Consider the following 27,191-nt stretch of genomic DNA (forward strand, 5'->3'; position numbering starts at 1 on the left):
ATATAAAATTATAAAGTATATAAATAAATATAAATATAAATTAAAAAATATATATCAACAAGAGATAATATACAAATTTTACAATCTAAATATAAATGAATAAAATACACACACATATGCTATAGCATATTTATGATACAAGAACGAGTCAGTTCGAAATGAGAAAGCGATCGAGAGTGTCGCGGACTGCGATTTATTCTTTTCTTTTTTTTTCTTTCTTCTTCTCGTGGTCCATACGTTCGCGAATTTATTTTTAACCACGGTGACAAGAAGCGAGCCGCGGATCGATCGGATACCGCTAGACGATTACTCAATCAACGACATTGATCATTACTCACGGACCGTTCCTCTCTGTAACTTCCTCCAAGGACGAGGGTAACGCGCGTGCGCAACGAAATAAATAAATAAAGGAACTCCCGACCCGTTACAGCCGCAACGCGATACGTCCTTTCTTTCCTTCTTCTTTTTTTTTGTCTCTCTTATCCTAGCGATGCATCGTGTTCGTGACGCCTTTTTTCTAACGTAGCCGATCGAATCGATGACGCGGATATCCTGTATCCCAAGGACCCTCTCGCGCAACCTTCTCTCGAAAACATTTTCGTACACGAATAAAAAAGAACCTTCGAGATGAAATCGAGCAATTTCGGATGTGATTTTATCGAACGGCAAGGCTATCGAGATTTCGAGATATAAATAAATTATATATTTGGATTTTTGTTCTAGCGAGAGAATAAGATTATAAGATTATAAATAAGCTACAACTATATAACTATAAGATATGAAAAATTAATCAGGTAATATATGTATGTGTGTCATATATCGAGAAATAAATTTGTTACATTTCAATGTATATTATGTAATTTAATGTTTAACGGAAGTTTGCTTGCTGGATGAAGAATCGAAATTGTATAGTCTTGTAATTGAGATCGATATCGGGGATTTGAACGGCAACGTCGGTCGGCTTCGATCGGCGGCGCGATATCAGGATCAGGATTTGCTTATTTTAAAATAGTTGCAACGTCCTTGAAGGTTAATTACCGGCTACGCTCGATTGCGCGATATGCCTTTCGCGATCGCCACGCGAGATTCTCAGTTCTTCAATATGAGCGCGCGCGCCTATTTATCCCGGCGGCTTTTTTTTTTTTTTTTTATCTAAATCGATACCAAAACATTTTTATCGCCGACGCGATATAAAGAGTTAATGTAGACCTGATCTCAGATAAATCATCGATCGTTTGAATGGCATTAATCACGTGTTATTAATGTTACGGTATATTAATTACATTAGAACAGTTAGCATGAAAACAAGATCAAGAGAAACGAGAAAGATAATTTTATCTGTTTGTGTATCGTGGATTTTCATTAATTAGCGAGTCGCATATATCTCTTTTTTATTATCCTTATCAATTTGTATTACAATGTTTTATTGCATATTTAACTAAATGCCTTCTATTTTATCATTCCTCAGAGTAATAATGTAGAAATCATATGACTTAAATTTCTTTTATCTATTTCTCTACAAATTATTCGAGAAATTATTGTAACTCGTTTATTATTATTATTACTATTTTAATTATTAACTATTATTAATATTATTAATTATTATAATAATTAATATTATTATTTGTTATTATTTTTTGCTGGTATTTTATTGTGCTTTTGCTTTAATGGTTATTACTTTGTATTCTGCGGTATATTTTGGGAGGAGTTTATCATATTGCTGTTTTCTGTGGTCAAAGTCTCGTCGATTTGTTCACCCTATTTTCCACCTCTCCCCCCCCCCCGTCGCGCGACGCTGCAATCAAGAAAATAAGGGTACAAACTAACGACGTGAAAGTTTGGTACGCGAGTCGAAGTAGGTCTCGGTGTAATTTTATGAGCGCGCAGGCTGACCCTTAATTCGAACAATGACTAAAAAGAAAAAATATAATACGATAATGTACAGTTAAGCGCCGGGGACTCACGGGTCCAGGTCGTCTCGTTTTCGGGCCTTCGCTTGAACCGCCTTCCCCCCTTCCCTCCCCCGAAATTATCCTTAATTTCTCGTTATAACAGTATTTGCATACGCAACGCAATGGCGCTTGCAAAATCTAACGAAATCTTAGAGAACATTCGACAGAGATCTCTGCACGAAAGATTCTGATTGACGAATGTGCGTAAGAGTTTTTAAATTATTTATAATTTTTTAATTATTTAATTATTATTATTATATAATTTAATGTGAAATTAATTATGCCGTTCTTTAATTAATTTAACAAAAGAGAAACAAAATGCCACAAAAAACATAAACTCTTCCGAAACATTAATAACTTGTAATAATTGAAGAATTAATTACTTGCGAAATTATTAAATTCTTTATTAAAATAAAAATAAAGATATTTTTTTTTAATAAAAAACTCCGATTTATGTGTGTGTGTGCTAGAGTTGTTAAATAGTCGATAATTTAATTTTGGATTTAAAGTTTAAAAGTTTAAAAAAAAGATTATATTTTTTACATGCAATAATGTTTTTGTTACGAATAAAAAATATAATCTTGATTATGAATAATGAAGCAAAAAAATTTGTATTCGTTTAAGAGCGCTTGTCCTAATTTTTGCACGTGCGCTGGCGAAGGAGAAAAAAAAAACCCCCGAAGAAATTGTTTCGCGCGCGCGATAAATATTCATGAGCGTTGAATTTTCTCCGGTAGGACGATAAATCGAGTCCTCGAATCGCGAGATGAGTCAGTGCGGCTGCTCGCGGCGAAGAACGAACCTCTTCTCTTCGTGTATGTGCACACGCTCTCTTCCTCCTCTGATATCCCAAAAATATTGGTCCCGTTCTCAGATGTAACCACGTGGAGTGATAAATAGTGCTGTGATGGGTCGAATAAATCGCTCCCTTAATCGTCGCTCTTTCTCTCTCTTCCCTGTCTCCCCCACCTCCTCCTTAATTAAATATTATGTAAAGCGGAAGACGCAAACAACTCAACCGCCGTAAACACGTCCGCGCGATTTACGCCCGCTAATGGGTCAGTCTCGCGATACTAGAGGATCGCTTTTCTCTCTCCCTCTCTCCGTCTTAACTCGCCTTTAATTTAATAGGATGAACGCATAATGTATAATCAACTTTCCTCTCGGTTATAATTTCTAAAGTATTATTTATCGCTAATTTATTTGCGTGTGTATGTATTGGGTCGCGTAAATTAACGTCACGTTATATACATATATATTATTCAATCCCTAAATTATCAGATTGAGCGAGCGCAGCGAGATTCGATCTTATTAATTCGTCTTATTAATGTAAGAAAAAAATAGAGAAGAGAGAAAATTGAACAAGTTTTTTTTTCATCGTCATTTTTCCTCTCCATATCGTGAGTCATAATAATTCACGCAGAGACTTATTAATTATTTCTGCGTACGAGTGACATTGTCATTTGTCTCTCGTTGATGATTTCTTTCCCGACACTAGATAAATATAGAAAATAATTAATTATTTCTCCCGTGGATAATTTTCATTTACGTTTTACGACCGTTTTTCTCTCTCTTTCTCTCTCGACCGGAGAGTTAATTGATGCGCACAGAAAGATTCTGATTTTTCTCCTCGAGAAATAAAGACTCGAAAGGGTCAACGAGGCGTCGATAAGGGCATTGAGGGAAAATGACGGTGAGTTGCGATGGGATTAAGTATCTTACAAGTAGAATTCGAATTTATTTGCATGAATATCTAATTCTTCATTAATATCTTGAAAAGCAAGAGCAGTATTTTTAAGTACATTCGAATCCTAGATCATATTCGTGAGGTATGAGTATTTTTACGAATACTTATAAAAAATTTTTACGAGTACTTTTAAAAATACTTATGAGAAATTTTACAAGTACTTTCATGAGTACTTATAAGAAATTTACGACGGAATACTTAATATTCTATTTTTAGTAATGAGAAATTTTTATCAGTACTTTTATAAATTCTTATGAGAAATTTTACAAGTACTTTCATGAATACTTTCATGAGTACTTATAAGACATTTTTTCATAAATAGATTTTTTTATAGTTCGAGTATTTGTGAAAAAAATTCTATTCTTTTACGACGGAAAGTACTTACATAAAAAATACTCTATTTTTAGTACTTAATACTCTATTAATAAATACTCTAGTTCGAACTTTGCAGGTACTCAAACTAAAATTCAAATAAGTTCTAGATTCGATTTGCAAGAGTGTGTACAATATATTATATTATATCTTATATTATGAGAATTATTCGAATCCTGGAAAATGAAACTTGATTATTGGATTCGACTCGGATTTTTACGTATCGAACTTGATCCCATCCTTAACGGTGAGTCGTTAAGATCGTGGAACGTCCCGGCGCCGTGATACTGGCTGGCTGGATCCACTGGCAATTTGTTATCCGGCGGCGTGACGAAATGCGTAATTACGCGCCGCTAAGAGCGCGGATAATTTTCAGAGCGTTCGCGTGCGAAAAAGTATATGCGCATCATTAATCTCGCGAAACGCGGAGAGAAAGAAAGAGAGAGAAGGAGATGGTAGAGAAGAAAGAGAGGAAAAAAGGTCGATAATTATACTCGCCGCGGAATATCGTAAATCAGCGATTAGAAAAGCGCGAGTCCGATGATTTCTACCGAGAGACCTCTCGTGAAAGCAAACCGCTCGTAGTGAGGATTACCTCGTGTTTAGAGCGCGGACTTATGTAGCATCTGGAGACGTATCGGTCGCGACCATTTGCATAATAAGATGTCCGATGCTCGCGCAAGATACTTACTTTGTCACAGTTGTGCATCGCGGCGTAAACACTTTTGCGGTCACAAAAGAGTATACGTAAAAAAATTTTTAAACACGTTTAAAATTATTTTAACTCTTAATCTTAGAAAAAAAATTTATCTATATAATAAAAATAAAAATCTATATAATAAAAATTGATCTATATAATAATCTTTTTAAAAAATAATTTAACATACATACAATTCTGTTTTAATTTTAATCCTTCTGTCAAAAAAAATTTTGTTAAAGACATTTAAAATTATTTTAATCCTTCTCTCGAATATCTTATTATTTTAATTCTTTTATTCGAGTACTCGTTCATTGACAGAAGGATTAAAATAATTTCAGACGTGTTTAAAAATTTTTTTGACAGAAGGTTAAAATTAAGAGGGAAAATTGTACGTGTTTTGAATTAAAAATTGTTTTTGATCAAAAGCAAGGGGATGACAAGGCTAATATGAGCCTTTGGATACCGGTGCACGTGCTATAATGAATTGCGGTAGTGCTCGAAACTAGTATTTACTATCGGAGATCGGCCCCCTACGGAGAGCGAGAGATGTACTACCAGAGGAATACTGTATTTAAATAGCACGTGCACCAGTGCCCAAAGGCTCGTATTGACCTTGTCATGATTTGTTCGGATTTATTTCGAGATAACGGGTCAAAAAATTACACATTTTGTGTATTTTTATTTTTTTACATCGACAATAACAAATCTTCGCCGGCTTGAAGATAATTTTAACACCTCGCGGAAATTAAATTACAAGAATACAAATTTAAATTATTCACAGTATTTATCACAAAGAGTTAAATAATATCTGATTTTGTATTAACAGTAAAAAAAAATATTTAATTGAAAGTTTCTCTCTCTTCTCTTTCTCTCTTTTGTTGTCTATCTTGTATATTCTAAGCTTTTGAATTTCTAATGAATAATATTTTAAATTGAGAATAAACTCGTTTGCGATGAGTAATAATTAATTCTACTTTACCACATACTATAAATATTTTGTTCTGTGATAAAGAGGGGAAGGTTAACGATATGATATGAAAGGTCGCTTCATTCAAAAACGATGTCATTATCGACATAAATCCATCAATGACAGGTAATGATTTATTGCCGATACTAATTGATTTATTTATCAGTATAATACGGTGTCGAAAGAGTCCGGATGTGGCATTTAAAAATGTCATTATGTGACAAAGAGGACATATCGACGTGGCTCGAATAAGTCCAGTCGAGAGGCGAGAAATGCAGTGAAACTCTTCGATGAATAAGAACTTGAAATTATTTATAATATGCGTCACTTGCGCGATCGTGTAATTACAACGGAATATATCCGGCAGCGATGTAAATCACTCAAGGCTGAATAACGCATCTTTCTTTCCGTTTCGCTTATCTGTACATATATCCTTGGATGGATATAAGTATCCTGGGAATTTTGAATTCTTTTATAATGATCTCTAGGATCCGGTGAGCCGAAAATCAAAGAAAATAAAGAGAATAGTGAAATGAGAATAAAAAAGGTGGATAAAGAAACAAGCAGAAAATAAAATAATAAAAAACATGACGAAGAAAAATAAAGCATTTTTAACAAACTGATAAAACGTGTGATATCCTTCGCTCTATCTCGTTTTATTTTTATATTAAGAAATGATAAATATTTTAATTAAAAATGATAATTGTATAAAAGTAATTTATTATAATAATAAGAGGATAAAAAGAAAATGGAATAAAATTCGAAAATTCCACAAGAGAGATATAGAGAAAGAACAATGACAAATAATATAGAAAGAAACAAAATTATAAGATTTTAGAAAATAATCTATATATCTTTCTCTTTAATTGTAATTCTCTGTTGTGTTTTTCATTCTTCAAAAAAAAAAAAAAAAAGATTTGAATGTTTTACATTGGATTCCCGAGGAAAAATAATCGCATCCTGCGCTAATCGGACTACTAATGCTAATCGTCGATTTCCCTCGTTACGATTGCAGAATCGCCGAGGATGCGCGATACTGAGAAAACGTAATTCTCATCCCCCTCCGCGACTAAAACCCGTTCGAGCATCTAATTAAAGTATTAACGCCGCGTCTCGCACGAGCTATTACACTTTAACGCGTGCGCAAACAAGATGAACTCGAGTCTTCGCGCGAATGTTTCTAGGCCGACGAGTCGGCCTACGCGATGTCGAGAGATGCGCGCGTATTTTTATTAAAATTCGATATATACACTCTGGGGTAACTGTAACTGTGTCGGTCGATTGCTTTTCTCGTTCAGATATAGATGGATAGACACGTGCACACGCGCAAACTTTTACGCACAACGTTGTCCCGGAATTATCTTTACGCTGTGACGTTTAATGAGATACTTGCGACTTCCTTATGTACTCTATTTCATATCGAGATATTATAAAATAATTTGAAATTTTATATATAATTAAATATTTATAATTGTAATTAATATTGTATATATTATATATATTAAAAATATATATATAATTAAATATTAATATATATATATATATTTTATTAATATATCTATTGTAGTATGTATATTTAAAAAATATATATAATATATTTTTTTATATTTAATTAATTAATATTTTATATTTAGTTGAAAAGGTAATTATTAAATATATTTATATATTAACTGTATTAAAGCAATATGAATGGGGGGGTCGTCTTCAAAAATGTATTGCAAGCTTTGCGATCGAAGTGGACGACTTTTGAAATATCCTGTGCGATAAAAACTGAACGAACCGTAAGAAACATCTTGAGAAATTACCCGCGCATCCGTTAAGGAATTGTTTTTATATTTTTAGTAGCGAGAGACCCCCTCTCCCTCTCTCTTTCTCTCCCTTCATCTTTCACGGTGCGCAAAAGACAGGAAACGCTTAAATGTCTCACTAAGTGGCGATTACGATAATTTATGCGAACAAAATTACCTGCTCGCTATCTGCAAAGTAAAACGTACCGTCGATTTCTTCTTGTTTTTGACCATCATTTCTCTAATTAGGTCTTATTCTTTAAAACTGAGATATAATGATTAAAAAAGGAAAAGAAATCTGAACAAGATACACAATTGAAACAAAAAGTGACCTCCTGACTTCATGTTCATTAATTTGGCATTTGTATAACGGGAGCTATTTAAGAAAATTGATCTTAATGTTAGAAAATTTGACTTTCTCTCTCTTCGTTTTTTAAAAATATTTTTTCAGGTACTTTATTTGATTTTTAATGTAGGAAAAATTAAGCTGTCGAATTATAACAATTTGGATTAGTTAATATAATTAAATTAATCAAATTATCTAATTTATTTTTATTAGATTAATCAAATTAATTTAATAAAAAATTCTAGATAAAATTAGATTAATTATTAATACATCTATTAATTTATTTATTAAGATTATAAGGATTATATATATATACATAATTTTATATATACTGTTATATAAAATATTATATAATATATATTATATACAATATTATATACATATTATAATATATATTATATATAGAATGTATATATAATATCATATCTCTCATAATTATTTAAACTTAATTAATTCACGTTGCTAAAATTAAATCAAATTTTTTCACTTTCTTCCTTTCTAAGCCGAAAATGCCTTAGATCTTAGCTCTTGCAGCGAATCTCTCGCTATACCTCCCTATACTATGCTTGTCTCTTTACGAACCAGCTGGCGAACAGGAGCGAATCCATTCGCCATCGACATAGCGCGCAGATCGCGCGTTACCTCCGTTTCAGACTTTTATCGTTGCTCTTCGCGATTTCTTGCTCAACGCCGGTCGTCTGTATAAAAACGTGCCGATGTTAAGGGAAAATATCAACCGTGCAAAGGCAACGACGCCGGGTTCCGTGGAAATTTCCAGTTTACTCAGTCGTGCGAGACCGTAACTGGATTCAGGTGCGTGCGCGATTTTAAATTTCTCTCTCTCTCAGGAAAACCGAGCGAACGCTGTTTATTCACGACGTTTATTATTCGCGCGTCATGCGTGGAAAAAAGAGTATAGGCTTTTTTTCTATTTTTTTCAATCATTAACGATCACACGCGATAGGCTCTAATTATTAATTACTCGCCAATAATTGCTTGTAATGTATGATAACCTCGCTACTTATAGTTTGCGAGATCTATTTCGAAAACTACCTAAACGAACTCGTTTTTCTTGTCGTGTCTCGAGGTATTATAATTATTATAAACTTTAGGAATTAAGGAATATAATGACGAACAGTACGCCTTATATATTTTTGGGGATTATACTCTTTCTTTATTTATATTTACGACATTTAATCCTGATAATCTGCATTAAATAATTTTTTCAATTCTAATCTAAAATTTTATTAGATTAATTCGAACAGTTTACTAACTAATCTAAATTATTATAATTCGAGAACTCTTCCTACATTAAAAATCAAATAAAGTAATTTGAAAAAAAGAAAAAAAAAGCGAAAAGAAAAAAGTAAATTTTCTAACATTAATATCAATTTTTCTAAATAGTTCCCGTTGCCAATTAATGCCAAACTAATGAATATAAAAATGATAGTTAGGAAGTCACTTTTTGTTTTAATTGTGTATCGGATATGCACATTTAATTTTTAATGTAGAAAAAAAATTAAATTCTTGTTTATAACAATTTAGATCAATTAGTGTAAACTGTTCGAATTAATTTAATAAAATTTTAATTATTAATACATATTATCAGAATTAAATGTGTAAATATATATATCGTATATATGGATTCGCTTGAAATCATAGATTCTGAATTCACGGGTCCATTCCGAGAGATGCTTGATAAGAAATGGCCGACTGTTGTTATCGAGCCCAGCGTCTACGAATTCCGCGATTAAATCGGAAGATTTCCGGCACCTAGGGCCGCGATATACAAAGTGGATTTTCGTGCCGGGGCACGAATTTCACCGTTAGCCGACCCAGTTTCCGCATCCGTGTATAGATAGCATCCGGCATCCGAGAGGTGCCGAATTTCATTTCCAATCCTCCCGGCCCTCATCTCGATTTCTTCGCTACGGTGAGCATCACGACATCACACAGGCAGACAGGAACACGGAATTCCTCACGGCCGTTATAATGGCACGGCACATCTCTCTTTCTCTTTCGCTCTTTCTCTCTCTTTCTTTCCTTCTCTCCTGCACTTTTTCCTTTTCTTTCGCCACGCACGCTTTTGCCTTTGATCTTTCCTTTTCCGCGATATAATTAGTCTCATCCCTCTTTATATAGGATGTCCCAGAAATTCTATGTAATTATAGCTAGCGCGAATTTCGGAACCATCTTTCGGAGAACGTCTTTATTCGGTCGTTGATTTTTTGTTTCGAAGCTTTTTAAGGTTTTTTTTTTTAATACTTTGTTAAGATCGAGAAAGGAGTCGAGTAAAATCGAGAGAAATAAAAAATCTCTGAGGTAATTTTTAAATTAATTATTAATCTTCTTATAATAACTATATATATATATATATATATATATATATATATATATATATTGGGTTGTTCGGAAAGTCATTTCGTTTTTTTTGCATGAAAATGAAAGATGAAAAAAACGAAATGACTTTCCGAACAACCCAATATATATATATATTACTCTTTATTCAATTTATATATTAATTAAGCTGTTCGAATTAAATTTAACGTCTCAGTACGATGGATTTTATACGATTGCAGAGGTAAAAGAAATTAATTGAAGTTGAAAGATTCTTAAAAGAAACAAGAGCGAATGACTTTCTACGTATAATAAAATCAGCCATTATTTTGATAGCAATTTTTATAGCAACTTAATGAAGATAAGGCCTGGCATTTTTATATATGCAAAAATCTTTATTCGAAAAATATAATCTTCCTTTAAAATTTATATTACAAAACGTACCAGAAAGAAAAAAAGAGAGAGAAAACTCTACCTGAGATAGGTAGTAGATTTCAATTAAAGCGCGGTCGAGCTCTCCAAGTGGACGACGACAGGCGAGACGAGTGGGAGTCGAGAAGAAGGAGAGAAAGAGAATATCGAGACTCTTATATATTGCGATTGAATGCGGTCTCGCGGTGTCAGGTACATACCAGGCGGGTACGCTTTTAGCCTATTTACCGTGGCGAACGAAGGAACGGAGCAGAAACGAAACATCGTTCCCCCTCGTCGTCGACGACGTCGTCGTCATCTCGCTGCCTGATGTTGCGCAACCAGATTGCTTGTGTTGGTCGGTTCGCTGACGTTACCACGTGACCGAACCGACCGATGTTGAAGAAAGAGAGAGAGACAGACTGGATAGAGGTATCCTGCACGCCTACATCGCCCCGAGCTGCCTGTTGCCTCTCCCCTGCGAGGGGGTCCGCGTTCTCTTATACCTAGTACTAGAGTTGCCCCAACAACGAGACAACCGCGTGCTCTCTCGACGTCATATAAGAGGGCTTGGCAGCCATCCGCCTGGAGGAATCAGCGTCGACTCTTTTTCAGGGGTTGGTGGGGGAGAAGGACTTTTATCGCGAAATTACAACTTGTCAAACAATTTCGGAAGACGAAAGATTATTTTATAAGAGATAAACTTGAATTATTTGAATAAATTAAGTAACTTAGGGAATTTAAGGAACTTAAGTTGCTTGAATAACTTAGAGAACTTAAATTACTTGAATAATTAAATTTAATTAAATTATTCGAATAACTTAAGTAATTTAGAGAATTTAAGGAACTTAAGTTGCTTGAATAACTTAGAGAACTTAAATTACTTGAATAATTAAATTAAATTAAATTATTTAAATAACTTAAGTAACTTAGGGAATTTAAGGAACTTAAGTTGCTTGAATAACTTAAAGAATTTAAATTATTTGAATAATTAAATTAAATTAAATTATTTGAATAACTTAAGTAACTTAGGGAATTTAAGAAACTTAAGTTACTTGAATAATTTATAAGGAACTTGAATAAACTTGATGTTAGACATATAAGGACGCGACTCGCGATTTCTTCTTCCCGAATTTTACGAAAAAGGGGACCTCTGGCCAATTAAGAATTATTTTACATATAATCTTGGATTTAGGAATCGTAAATAAATTTTATAGAAGCTTATATGTATACACCGGTTTTTTTTGTGAATCTTGTGTACCGGTTTTCCTTTAAGTAATTTCTCTCTCAACTTTCTGCTCACGAGTTAAGCATCAATTCTCAACGAGGTAATAACGAGAGAAGAGTTCTTCTCTCCTTTTTAAGTTGTAGCATGAAAAAACGTTGTTATATAATTGTTAATTTAAATTCAATTAACATTACGATACATTTCGAAATACTCGATGTTATTTTAGAAATGAATCATCGAACCAATAATAAGCTAAGTAAGTGCAGGAGAGAATTTTGCGCTGCATTATTTTGAAACACACAAGAAAGATTTGTGCCTCTCCCCACTTTATATACTATAAGGCTGTTCCCACCATAAATTACCTCTGACAATCGATCGATCGCTCTGACGTCGCAGCTGACGAAACTGAACAGCTATTTCGCCACGGAACGATCGGTATCTCGTTTCGTCTCTCTCTCTCTCCCTCCCTCTGTTTCTTTCCCCTTCTCGGGGACAACACAATGAAATTGAAGCGATCCGGTCTTGAGTTTGAGTGACACCGAGGCTCTGTAAGAATTTCTGCGCCGCGAGGGGAACCCACGAAACGCGTATTCCGTGAAACCGCGGCCTGGAGACTTTAATGCGATGGAACGCGGTCTCGATGTCGACGCGTTTATAGCCCCCTCCGGGTACGCCTTCAACCTATTTACAGTGACCGATCGTTAGAGGCGATCCAAATAAGCTACCGCGAGAAACGCCGGCGTCATTAATCGTCGACTCTCGGCCCTGGCTTGTCACGTGTCGCGCGTCTTTTAATAACGCACTCACTTTTCTGTCAATGAATGGGTGCCCAAAGCAACTTTAACCCTTCTGTCAAAGAGTATGTAAGAAAAAATTTAATCTTTCTATCAATGAATGGGTACTCATACATTGATAGAAAGATGAATAAAAGCGTTGACAGAAGGGTTAATTGGGCTCCATTTCTGGACAATCAGCCACGACATCTTCTTACATTAGATTTTTATGATTCATTGCTTTTCTTTGCTCTACAATTATGCAATTTGTCGTTCTCTATATATATGAGTGTATGCAAGATTTATTATTAAGGTTCGTGAATTAATTATAGATCACGTATATACAAGGAAGATGAATTTAGGGTTCTTAGATCTCTATACTGTTCTTGTATGTGAAAGGTTGTACATTATTTAGAATCTGGCAGCTTGAAATTTAACTTTCATTCACGCTATATTTTGTTGTTTCTTAATTATAATATAATTTCCACCTTAACGTGTCAGATTGATTAACTCAGAAATTTAATTACCGCTAAAATCAACGATGCGTTCAACGCTCTTTCTCTTCTAGATCTGTCATTCTTTATATTTAATTCTCGTTCGCTACCTTTCTATTCCATAATTATATCATTTATTATCTTTTGGTATGCTAGATTTAAATTAGAAATTTTCAACTTTATATGCTTCTTTTTCGCTTTTTTCTTTACTCCCTTTCTTTATTCCTTTATTATTTGATTATTATACTATAATAAGAATAATATTATTATACAGCTTATTAGTATACAATATAAATATTGATATATAAAATTAAATTCTCTATAAAATCATCAAAAAATATAAGGAAGAATATTTATTCCACACACAATTATCTTCTCCCTTAATGAAGATAATTTGATATTCCTGAAATATTTGGTTATTGGTTGAAATCGAAAAGCGCCGGAGGATATAATATATTGACTGCCTTATCTCAATTCCGTTAAGTCAATATCGCTTATTACATTTAATGCACGGTCATCGAACAACTGCGACGGCTTCTCTAATTAAACGCCCAACGAAAGAGAGAAAGAGGCTCAATTTCCTCGTCGTTTCCAAGACGAAGACGGATTATCCGGCGTCCAGGCGTCGATCTCGATGCAAGTCAACCGGGCCGGGTATTACTTTATAACCGATAATTACCGTCACGTTTCGAAAGCGCGCTGCTCCACCCTCTCGAGGATCGGGTTTGTTAGCCGAAGAGAGAGAGAGAGAGAGAGAGAAAGACACATCGCGCGCGAGCCGTCCGCGCTGTTTTCGCGGCGTCCTTGCGCGCGCCGCGGGGCCTGTCCGGCCCCGTAAACTGGGTCAGCCGCGGCCGGTCCCCGTTTTCTTTGACGAACGGAAGTTCGCACTGAGGAGCGAGCACCGATTTGCGCAACCGATCGAACCGGCCCCGGGGCAGTCTCGGAGATCGAAACAAAACTTGACAGACACGTGGAGAAAGTCAAAACACGGCACTCTATCGTTTATCGTCCAAATTATATGGTGAATCTACATTATGTCTCTGACCTAATCGTGGATTCGGCGAATTTTTGTACAATAAGACGACATGCGTCTCTGACATTGTGGGCGAACCTCTTTAGTTTCTCTTTTAGAAAAAATTTCTGATAAAAAGGTCGATATTGAGTAATTAACCTAAATGTATAATATTTAAATTAGTTACATATGTGTATACTCATACACAGAAAGAATTTTCTCTTAAAATTTATCCTGAAAATCATGGTAATCGTGGGACATTATGGTATGGAAAGAATTTTATGAGAATTTCTCTGATTAATATTTATCTCAATAAAAAGTAATGATATCTATCACAATAAAATATAAAATATGTTTGATTAATTTTACTAAAAGTATAGTAAAATTTATTAAAAGTATGGCAAAATTAATCAAACATATTTTTAAAATTCTTTCCATACCATATTGTCTCACGATTACCATGATTTTCAAGGTAAATTCTAAGAGAAAATTCTCTCTGTGTACGATTTTAAATAATATTTCCTTGAAAAAAATATTTAAAAAGATTTATTTCTTATAAATGTCGATAAATAATTTAGTAATTAACTTAAATATATAATATTTAAATTAATTTCAAATATATATATATATTTTTTTATTTATAATACTCATATGACTTTTAAATAATTTCTCTTCGAAAAAAATATTTAAAAAAATTAATTTCTTATAAATGTATAAATAAAATAAATTATATATATATATTAAATATGATGAAATAATGAAATACATAAGAAATTAATTTTTTAAGCACTTTTTTTGAGGAGAAATAGTTTTATTTAAAATTGTATGCGAAATAAAAGGAGTCTTGTCTATTTTTCTTTGACACATTGGGGTGACAATTTTATCAATAACGATAACCGTATCTAAGACCACGATTGTCGTTCGAGATATCGACAACCGTAAAGGCGGCGTGTCACGACAGTGATCGTTAATCGCGCGGTTCCGCCGTGTCTCGATTCCGCTCCATTGGTTATGCATTAGCTCCGTTTTTTGCTTAGCCAATGCTGTCGAAACGCGAGTTCAAAGGCCACCCGGTATAAGTAAAACTCGTGATCCTTATGCGATTCCCGCTGCTGACTCCGGTATGACAGTAATTCGTATGCTACGATGCCACCATAAATAAGCGAGACGTCTCGCATTTTTCTACGAATAGAAAAACCATCTTCGTGCAACCGGAAGGAGAGGAGGAATCTTGAAATTCTTAAACACTCGAATTTTTTTATTTAAAATCCTATGAATCTTCAATATAAAGCGTTCTACTATTTATTACAAATTATTAAAATAATATATAAATTACGATATATATAAATATGTTTAAAACGATATTATGTATATTAAGGAAATATACAATAATGTTTATTTTTTATACGTCAATACATATCTAATTAATATACATTTATGAATACTAAATAATTATAATACTTTATATATAATTCTTATTAAATTTAATTAAGCAATGTTTTATATTTAAAAAAATATTATTAAATTCGACATGATAAACGAAAATAGAATTATTAAATTTAATTTATTTTTTGTTTTACGATTCTTAATATAGTTTTAAAAAAATTAAACTCTGTTACCAGTCTTTGGTCCGTCGTCGAATTATTGATTAAAAATCCAATTAATAACTTTTACGATCAAATTTTTTTTGCGTACTTAAGCGTCGATTTACGCGCTTTTTTTACTCTGTTGCTCATCGTCGAAACGGTATCGTCCCGAGTAACCTCGTTAGCCGCCGAAGCTAATTAAGACGCGTACAATCCTAAACGCGACTCGCGCTAATAAATACACCGTGTAGTAACGCGGGGCGACATCGTCATTAAGGTGCATGCAGCGGTACATATACGTGCCATATTCGCGGCACGTTCGCGATTTTGCATTAGCTCTGACAACCGAGACGAAGGCTCGAAGCGAGAGGCTTCCGCGACGATCCCGCGTTCTTTTTGCGCCTATAATCACATCTCCGACACATCGCGTAGCGTGATATTAACCGGAGGAGGATGAAAACATTCTGCATATAAATATCGGATGCGAATATGGACATGATAATTTTATAGAAGCTTTTATAGAAGCATAATAATTTCATATAATCAAACGAGAGGATATTAGTTTGGAAGATGGAATACAAAAAAATAAATTTAAATTTTTATTCGATCGAGAATACAAAAAATAAAATTCAAATTTCGAAAAGCATTTCGATAAATGTGTTTGAAAGTGAAAAATTAACGCTGAGATACTTTGCCACATTGCTTTTTCTCTCTATATGATATCATCATATCGTATTTTTTGACTGTCCAGGAGATCTGATTATGAAAAAGAATATTTCAAAGAGTATGAGATATATCGTTTTTTTTTAAATATATGTTTTCTAGACTAGACATTACAAATATATATTCTTGAAATGACGTCACTCTATTTTTTGAATATTAATATCTATTATGCTGTCTATTGACTTTAAGTATAATGATAAAATTTAAATAAATATTAGCATGATATTTCTTTTCGAATCAGATCGGGTAGTTGTTCTTTTGAGAATACTGGGTCAGTATATATGCATTTCTCTTAACCACATGTAATGGTCCGCCTTTGTAATGTTCTAAACCGCTCTTATCCGGTGTTCTAATTACACCCTTAATTACACGTGCACGCCGAGAAGTCTTTTCATGGCGCGGTCCGAAGTCTGTTCACCGGCATGAAGTCATTTCCTCTCTCGCGCGAGTTTTATAAAGATCAAGAAAAACTAGAAGAAGTTCCGGAAATTTAGATATTATGTATTTAGAATGAAAATCTAGGGAATGGAATTTATTTAAATATTATTAAAAGTGGAATTTATGAGAAAATTAAATTTTTTTTGCGATGAAATGAAATCATGCGGCTTGTCATTTTAGAAAACGTAAAGAATATTTTTTCAATCATGAATTAATTTTCCAAGATTTTTCCTCAGCGAAAAAATCGAGGGAGATTATCATTTATTGCAACTTTCCAATTTCTTGCATCGCGTATATATATATATTTTTTTTATATATATATATATATATATCTTTGTACAATTAACTTTCGATTCTATTAAAGATAAACTTTGCCAAAAGTTTAATTGAAAAGTGTAATTTTCGTAATCTTCATTTGGCTCTCCTGGAAATTTTGCTTTCGAGAAAAATCTTTCTTTTTTTACTCGAAAATGATTGACGCAATTTTCCCATTTTCTTGCATTATATATCTCTGTAACTAAGCCTGAAATTAAAATTCCATTAAGGTATAAACTTCACCTGAAATTAACTGAGGAATGTATTCATTAGGCTCGTAAAGATTTAATTCGTCATTATATCTTTTTCTCAATCATTTTTACTCAAAAATTCAAAAATCACCTAAGACACGTATTCGCTAAGAAAGATAGCCGCTAAAGTGGCTAGAAAAGTAAAATGTCATTTTCTCTCCGGCCAATTTTCCCTCTTCACGTTCTCGCGATGCCGACGCATACGTCTGAGAAACGTTTCGATCATCATATATCCGTCTTATTTCGCTTTAAATTACTTGAGAATCGCTCGCCTACCGCACGATGATGTTGTATTCGCACCTGCCCGATTCGCAGGCCCCCCCGAGCCTGCACCTATGTCGAAACGACCGCTACGGCGCAGCAACTCTGCAGAAAATTTCTCTCTTGGCAGCAGCGCGGTTGCAAACCTGCCCTCGGCTCTAAGCTCGCTTCTGCAATCGCGCGGCTATATAACTGCCTACATAGCGACTCCGCGTTATGCGCCATCCCGCGTTTTCTAGCCGATAATTATCGTACCACTGCCATCCCGGGGCCTTAGCCTGCTTTTTCAACTCGTTTCCCTCGAAATGTGGCGTAGGAACTAACGAGCGATCCGTGCGATGATATCCGCTATCCCGAAAACTCCCACCGGAAGTCGCGGATTCTTCGATCCTTGAATCCATCTTTCTTCAGCGGAAATATCGAGTCGATTAACATTGAAAGTTAACCATAATTTACAAATAATAAAATTATTTATTATTTTATAGAGGAATATATTATGAATAACTATTTATTATTTAAAATTATTAGAATTATTTATTAATTAGAAATTATTAGAATTATTTATTAGAAATATTTATTAAAGAATTATTTATTCACATTAGAAATTATCATAATTATCAAAATTATTTTATAGAGAGGAATATATATGAATAACAATTGATTAATTATATTGCATAATTAACTTTATCAACTCTTATCTTTTTATTTAATTACAATAATAATCAGCAGAAAAATTCCATCTTCCCACATTATATTCGTATAATTTTAATCTGAGAATTTGAAAATTATTTTTTTTGATCAATTTTATCAATTTTATAATGTGTTGCGAATATTATACAAGTGTGCGAATAAATTGTGGGTTTTCTGCGAGGAAGAATTATAAAAATTCAAGGTATATTCGATGATTCCGGGACACCGGGTATAACGCAACGGATAGGTGCACTTCGCTATAGGTGAACCACTCGACTATCAACCTGGCAAATGTCAGAGTATCCTGCCGTCGTCGTCGTCGTCATCGAAACCTGTCCTGCACTCGTACGGGCGCGGGGAAAATATTAGACCTCGCGAAACCCGCAACTAAGTACAACGTGTAGATTATTGCAACGCGGTGCATAATTCAGAGTCGATTAGAATCCACGTTTAATAGATGTGTGAATAATAGATCCCGTTGAAGATTATCGTTTGACCTAGTTCAATGGAATTGAAAACTTAAGAAGAATTCGAAGAATTAGAATTTAAAATCTCTAAAATATGAAGGAAATAAAAACTTTTAAATTTAAATTTTTAATTTTGAGATAGAATTTCTTTTTATATTTTTGATACTGATCAAATATAAGATATTTAAAAAAATCTCAAATGTTTCATGAATTAAAAAAAAATATCTGTAATTTTATTATAGATCGACATCAAAAATTCTAAAATAATTCTAAATTAAAATTTAAAATTGAATTAGATAATTTGGCTCAGTTAAAAATGACAGATTTCGTCAAATTAGTACTTAATTCAACGTAACGAAATTTAGCATATTTAATTAGTTAATTCGACAGAGAGAGAGAGAGAGAGAGAGAGAGAGAGAGAGAGAGAGAGAGAGAGAGAGAGAGAGCGGGGGAACTGAATTATGTCGTACATCACTCATCTCGATAAATCGATAATTCATCAACGAAGGAACAGATTTTGCCTCGATTAAGCGAAAGACTTCGTCATCGCGAGAGAGGAATTTATTTATGCGTGTATGCGTGCGGAGCGATTTAAAATTTGATCGAGCCTTTCGCAACGAAGTAAATAAGCGTAATTACGAGATTTCAAGTTTTTTACAAGAAGTCGACTACTCTTTCTCTCTCTCTCTTCGTTCTTCTCGTTAATCTCGCACTTCGTGTGTCTCGCGGGGACATCTCTGTTATCAATAACGCGAGGAGAGAGAAATAAGAGTGAGAAATCGGATTTTTTTCCCTCCATCCGTCCAGAACACACATGTGCATTCGCCATTAACATTCCGATAGAAAGCGGTGACTCATGGCTACTCGTAGAGTATTTTAACAGCGTCTAGAAACTGATGAAAGTCACTCAGCGATAACTTTGTCCTACAATTTACGAGCAGATTTTGCTCGATCGAAAATCCTTAGTTTTCCAAAAGATCGTCGATTCTAGAATGGCTCAACCATAGCTGAACTTTAGGAATTTTTATCGTGGATCGATACTACCCATTGAAAAATTTTATTCCACATTTTTTACTTATTTCTCAACGTCAAAATCAGCCCACATTGCGAATAATATCTTGTATGAGGAATAATTGAATTACCATCTCCTAGAAAGATGGATCGATTGATCGATCATGGCCGAAACGTTACATCGCTATCTAGAGATCGACACTATGATCGATAATAAGTCGAAATCAAGAACGAAACCACAACAAAACGTTCAAAAATATTTCGTATTACGACGCTTGATTAGCGACGCCTGATTGATCGATTTAATCCGCGTGGTAATTCTCTTCGAACATCAATTTTTCTCCTTCTCCCCCCTCGTGGCTTAGGATCGCCAAGGAGAGAAATTCAACGGGCTCCTCGTCGGTGTATTTTGCGGCGATGACCTCACGTGTCCTTCCACTGTCTTCCTCCGGGCATCGCGCCGGCAAAAAGGACTATTAATAATCTGCCTTGCTTTCTCATCCTCTTCAATGAAACGCGCGAGATGCTCGATAATAATTATTATCCTTGTAACCGGAAAGAATACAATGCGTTATTTTGCATATTATACATTGTATTACGTAATGACATTTATATATATATATTTACATCTCTTAAATAATTACATTTAATTATTCTAAATCTTTAGATGTCATTAATATCTTATTAAGATTCTGGTACCATAAATCTTTCTATTATCATGATTCTATATACAACTTGTATATGACTCACAGTTTGTTTTAAGAAATCCTTAAAATCGTTAATTTAATTTATCGACAAGAAAATGATATTAATTCGAATTAATCATATTATTTTTCTGTATATCTGTAAAGGAGACTTTTTATGTGACAATATTTTTATTAATATGCTAATAGGAGAGAGAGAGTTAAAATATTCTGAAATTTTATCGCACATTTTCTAAATTAAGCTCGATGCATTTTAAAACTGGAATCGCATGCTTGCTATTGAACCATGACATTTCATGATTTTCACTATTTGATTTTTAAATCTCGTTATTTATGTCGCGGATTGAGGCTTAAGAAGAAAATAATCGCCAGCTAAAGATGTATCCATACGCGCGCGCGCGCGCGCGTTTTGAAATAGCCGTCTAAAGGCGGCATTCAATCGAAGACAATACTCGGCATTACTAGCCCACGTCGCGCACGATAGTCACGTGGATTACAAAAGCGTCGGCGCGTCATTATGCGTCGCGACGCGGCCCGCGTCCTAGATATCTCCCGCTCGCGGCGACTTCAACGCCAGGCTAGGCGACTTCAACGCCGGCAATATACAGCACACGCGGTCCCACGCTCGGAGATGCGTATCTCCTGCGTCTCTGCCTCCTTCCGATCCTCGCCTTTGTTTCGGCATGCGGTGTCTTCCCGCCGATTTCTATTCCTCCGCCCTTGCTGTATTCCGTAAGTTCGTCTCTTATTTTTTCTTTTCATCTCGCAATCGAGCGCAATCGATGCGATGCCATTACGACTTTCCTTTTGAAAATCGAGAGAATTCGGGAAAGCTAGCCGTGCAATTGCAAGAATCACAGTAACCTAATTCACTTTCTTGAAATAAAATATAGATTTATACATATATGTATAATTAAAATTTCATTTTTTTTAATTTTATAAATTTTGCAATTTTTAGAATATTAAAAAATTCTTTTAAGCAGATAAAAAAAGTTAAGAGAAATAATTTTAGGATAAAGAAATTTGGTGAAAATGAATATAAAGAGATTCTTTTGTATATATTAATTTAGCGAATTAAATAAATTTAATTTATAAAAATAGTATTTTTTTTATTAAATAAATTCAACTTTTTGGGGGAAGGGATTAACTTCAATTAACTTCAACTTGAATCAAGGTTTTCAAAGGACACTTTTTACGGCTGAATCAAAGTTTATGGGGGTTCTAAATTAGGATCAAAATAGCGAGGAATGCGAGCCCGCGGATTTTGCTGGCGCCAAAAATAGCGCTGTTAGACGAGGCTTTTATTAGACGCGCTTTTATTTGTCGACCACACGTCCGACATGTTTATGCACATAGATAAAGAAGGGGCGATGAGCCACGTGTGTCTTTGTCCCGCGTTTTTCTCGAAAAAACAAGCGCCGTTTCTGGACACTCTTCTCTCACAAGCGGTGTGCCAGACCGGAATCGAATAAACGATCAAAATTCCATGCACGGTGTGTTTCCCCGGACAGGAATAACAGATTCATCCAAATTCCACGAGCGACAAACGACGGGAGGCGAATTCCCCTGTCGTAAAAACCTCTAAATCGACTCTAAAAATCGCTCTTAGGATCGAATCCGGTTCATTAAGCGCCCTTTTTTTTAACTCAACTCAGTGTTCCTGCAAAATAAATTATTGTCTGCTCGAGATGGTAAAAAACGATGAAGCAGATTTATTTGAATCGCGCTCGATATATTAAAAGGACGTGACACTTAACAAATCTAATAAGTTTCATAAAAAAACAATCTTTTATTTCTGATTAAGATTTTTGAAGAAAGGAACACACTTTATTCATTTTTGAATAAAAGTTTCATAATAATAAATTAAACTTTCCATTTTTCTGAATACGGTTTCTCCATTAATTCCCTGGAAACTTGATTTTACGAGATCACGCTCTTTTGCCATCGAGGTCGATTTATTTAAGGAAGAATTCGAGATAAAACTCGCGCCTCTCTGAATAATCCTGAATCTTTTTTTCCTCAACTTTCCGGATTCACGCAGAACCCGCGTGCGCGAGCGTGACCAGTTTTTATTCGGCGACACGCGGAAAGGTTCGCGCGCGCGACACGATCGCCATTACTGCGATTTTATAGTTAATTAATACTGCGGCACGGTCGCGGTATCGTGAGCAGCTGGAATTTTTCAACAATTATTTGTTTCGTAGGCGGCCAACGCGGTCATCGCGGCGATTCATAGCGCAAAACGGATACGTTGCGATCGATTTTTAAGCGAGAGAATAATCGATTTCTCGAAACGCCAACGAAAGGAAAACGATACGAGAAACGAGGGCTGTAGACTTATTTATCATTTGATTATACTTTTTAATTGTCTCATTATCGCGATCGAGTCTTGTGAATATTAATTAATCACTTTAATATCAATTTAATTTTCATGTCTCGTATTTAATTAATATATATATATATACACACACACACAATATATTTTAATATTTTAATATATATAAAACGTAAATGAATTATAGTAAATTATAAGTAAATAAATTATTGATTATTCAATTTATGCAGCCACCCAAATTCTAATCTATTATTGTATATGCACAATGCACGTTTTCTCTTTTTTTCTATCTTTTTAAATGTAATTAATATTATATACTCATTACTTATCGGTATAATTATTTTTTTATTGAAACATTATTTTTCTATTCACGTAGTTCCGTATAGATACTGGTAAGTTTCTGCTTGCTCTCTTTTTCTCAGGCACTACCGCGTGTCGAGAAGCGAGTTTCCGTGTTTGCTCGGCGGGATGCGCGCACGAAAAAATATACAATTTTGACGATAATCGCGATCGCGCGCTTTCTCCTCGCAGCGACCGCGCGCGCTCATTTGCATTGTATCGTAATTTCTCATCGAAAATGAGCCGCGCAAATACATATCATACCAACTTTTCAAGGAAATCGTTACTTAATAACGATTTCCTTGAAAATATTTTTCCATTAATCGCGATTCCCTCGCGCGATAAGCGGCCAACAACGGGTGTCGCGAAATACGGCATCTGTGTAATGTAGTATCATCATACTCTCTCTTTCTCTCTCTTTCTATATATAATTTTTTTATATTAATATAATATTTATTAATTATTAATATAATACATATATTTTTAATAATATATATTATTTTTTATTAATAAGTGGAGTATATATAATTTTCGTATATATTATATTTGATGTTGTATATTTTTTTGATATATTAATTTATATATACAAAAAATATGTACAATATAAATTTATATATACAAAAATATATACGATATAAAATAATATATACAAAAATTATATATATATATTATTTATATATGTATTACTTTACATCGTATCTTATATTTTTGTACATATTAATTTTATATATATGTATATGTATATATAATTTTTGAACCTAGTTGCCGTGTAATTTCCTTGCGAAACGTGCGTCGTGGGCGCGAGATAATCTCTCTCCGGCGCGATTGATGAATCTACTTCGACACGCGGACGGAGGCTGCGTCATCTCACAAAGATCTCTAGCTCGCGAAATAGACGGCGACACCTTCGTCGTCGATTTAAACCTGTATATCTCTACGGAGATTACACGCGATGTCGTGATCGACAAAAGCGATTGTATATACATATATGTATATAATGTACAACTCTATCTAGAATTATGCATCAATCGCGCGGTCCATCTTTGTATCTAGAACTTGATTTTAGAATTATCATAGCAATAACAGTAACGATCGAATCAATCATTCTAGAGAGAACATTACTCTGCAATCTCCCTCCTCCCTCTCTTTGCCACCCTCCGATATTTCAGAAAACGCAAAAAATATGTGTGTCTGTTCGAAAAGAAGACCACACGCAACAGCGTTTAACTCTCTCTAGGAGAGTAAAGTATTATTATTATTATTGTCGAAAGAGAAGTGCTTATTTTATATAAGCACGTTTTCATAAAATTGAAACTCTCGGAACGAAATTCGATGTATCTTTTTGCAATATCGATGAGAGAACAGTGTCTCATCCGCAAATATTCCTCGGTCTCGATCGATCGCCGAAAAAGTTCACACCTCGCTGGCCGCAAATAATGCGGCTCGCTGCACTTTCGCAACGCGGATAAATATATACCTGCACGAGGTACTCACGCACACACATACATATATACGCGCATACGCACACACGCTGCACCGCGCGAGTGTACCCACACTCCTGCCCACACACGCGTGTGTACGATACCGGAACGAAGCGAGTGACTAACCTCTGTGAATAGAAGAGACGAGGAGGAGACTACTCTCTGCCAGGTTTAATACCACCAGGTCGGCGCCTCCGCAGGGATCCCTCCAGGAGAGAAGTCCGGGTAGGACTCCCTCGAAATTCTTCGGACGGGTTAACAACGCGGTCGCGTTCTCACAGCGGTTGCTTCGGGAGAAGCTCCCGAAACTCTCTCGACGAGAGAGGTCGTTCACTGGTCGACGATCATGTGGTGCACGACACGCTGGATGACGTCGTCGCGGCTCGACGCTCCTCGCACAGGCGTAAACTACGTAGCCGCGTCGACGCGGTGGTCATGCGACCTTCCTACGTGGATTCCTCGATCCTCCAGAGAAAGCCCCGACGAATGATTAATTTTCTCGTATCCTGGGGACGTGATGGATCCTGGACACTCGAGCACGCGGGTGTTCGAGCTGTAAAATCGCGTATATTCTCCTTGAACTCTTAGAATACGCTGGATCCTGATCCCTCTCGAGCCCTTAGAAATGTCGACTCTAAGTTACGATCGATTCTGGCTTTCAATAGATTCTCTTTAAGACTTTAGGAATTTTCTGATTCTCAATGATGTGAACCAAGATGGATTGTGACTCTCGAACTTTAAAGATGCAATAAATCCTGTTTCTTGGGATTTGTTTCTTCGACTGTCTTCTGCACTCGCACAGTATGTACCGGACCCGAATCACCAACTTATCGTGTCTCTGAAAGACCGGAAAGAAGTGCGGATATATCACTCTCACTCGCGCGAATACGTTCTTCGGGATCAGTCCGCGTGTCCGTGTTTTTTTTTTTTTTTTTATTTCATAGGCTGGGACCAGCCCTTACGAGGAGGTCCTCGAGAATTGGCGATCGCTAGACGCGACCAGCGGTACCAGCTGTTTCTGGACGCGATTGTAAACCGTGTGTTACTCACCGGCGACCGAACGACTGTAGACGCGATGGTAGTGGTAGAGGACGAGAAGGAAGAGAAGGAGAAGGAGGAGGAAGTGGTAGGGTAGGTAGAGAACACTCAAGAAGAAGGAGAGCCTTCTTCGCGGCGTCCTCTTCCACCTCGTCTTTGCGATCGTCCGGCGATCCTTAGTCTGCAAATTTCAAGTCCTCGAGCGACGTTATATCTTTCGACGACGACCATAGATTTATTACAATTGCCTAAATAGACGCAGAGGAATACCTGTAGGGGAAACTCTCCTTCTTTGTCTTCTTCTTCGGTATTTTAATGGATGGCGGCGCTAAGGAATTTTTTGACAATGATGATAAAACAACGAATAATCGATTTCAACGGTAATTAGACACTTTATCTTCGATTTGCCAAGTGAGTCGGAGTCGTCTCACGAAGATATGGTACCAACTGTGTCAACTGTGTCAGCGACGGTAGGATCAAAGTGGATCTTCACCGGACACACCGCAAAAACACGCTATTTCAGCAACTCTTTGTCCAAACTCGATAGTCCACACTCGAGGATTTAGAGATCTACTACTTGATCGAAGGCTCTACCAAGATTTTAACGATCTTGAAACGGTCAGAGAGCCACAATTTTCGAAGATCCCTCTAGAGGTCCCTCGAAGACCTCTCGAGAATCAACAGGACGGCGAAATAAACTCCTCCTCGCGCACAACAGGACGACGAAGTGAAGAAAAAGAGAGAAAGAAAGAGAGAATGAAAAAAAAGGGAGAAGGAGGTCGACGGCGACGTCGCGACGCGCGTCGTCGGCGAGATGAGGCAAGCCACTGGTCGGTCCCCGCCGGAGAGCTCTATGGCGTGCATCATGGCGTGTACTTCCAGCGGTATAGCTTGCGCGAGCGGGGTTCGAGGGGGACTTAAGAGGGAGTGGGAGATGGCGAGGAGGGAGCGATCGGGCCCGAGAGGGAGAGAAAGGAGGAGAGAGAAAAAAAGAGAGAAAGAGAGAGAATACGCACTAGGTAGGTAGGTAGGTATGTATTTCGCCCGCGGCGACTCCAGGTATAGCGGTACTTCTGTGCCCCATCTCCCCCCAATTCCCCTCCGGAGTCCGCGCTTACCTCCTCCGTGCCTCGCAACACCTTCCTCCTCCGTCGTAGAGCGCACAAAGGTTCTCCAACCGGCGGTTCTCCGCGCGCTGCACGTGTCACTAACACACGACTCTTCGAGAAGGCTCCTCTCCGGTCCGTGTTGTTAATGCGGGGGAAACGATGCCGATGCAGCTTCAAGGACGTGGCTTTTCGGTCTAAGCCTAGGCGCACCGGGCGACCTACTGCCGCCGGAGACTTCGACGAGGGGTTAAGATATGTTCATCGAGTTCATTGAGGAAGAAAAAACATGCGCGATTATCAATCATTGCAAATCA

General features: G+C 35.8%; 1 protein-coding gene across 1 annotated transcript in view; it reads right to left on the bottom strand.

The window, feature by feature from the left end:
- LOC145945247 (uncharacterized) overlaps positions 1-26,596 on the bottom strand; it is a 55,288-nt gene extending 28,692 nt beyond the window's left edge. The window contains exon 1 of the mRNA XM_083054126.1: positions 24,857-26,596. The gene's annotated coding sequence lies outside the window, so the exon portion shown is untranslated. The remainder of the gene's footprint in view (positions 1-24,856) is intronic.
- Positions 26,597-27,191: the final 595 nt, after the last annotated feature.

The sequence above is a fragment of the Prenolepis imparis genome, unplaced genomic scaffold (assembly GCF_030444845.1).
Source record: "Prenolepis imparis isolate NDT839.2.m4 unplaced genomic scaffold, iyPreImpa1.0 SCAF_14, whole genome shotgun sequence".
Classification (NCBI taxonomy): domain Eukaryota; kingdom Metazoa; phylum Arthropoda; class Insecta; order Hymenoptera; family Formicidae; genus Prenolepis; species Prenolepis imparis.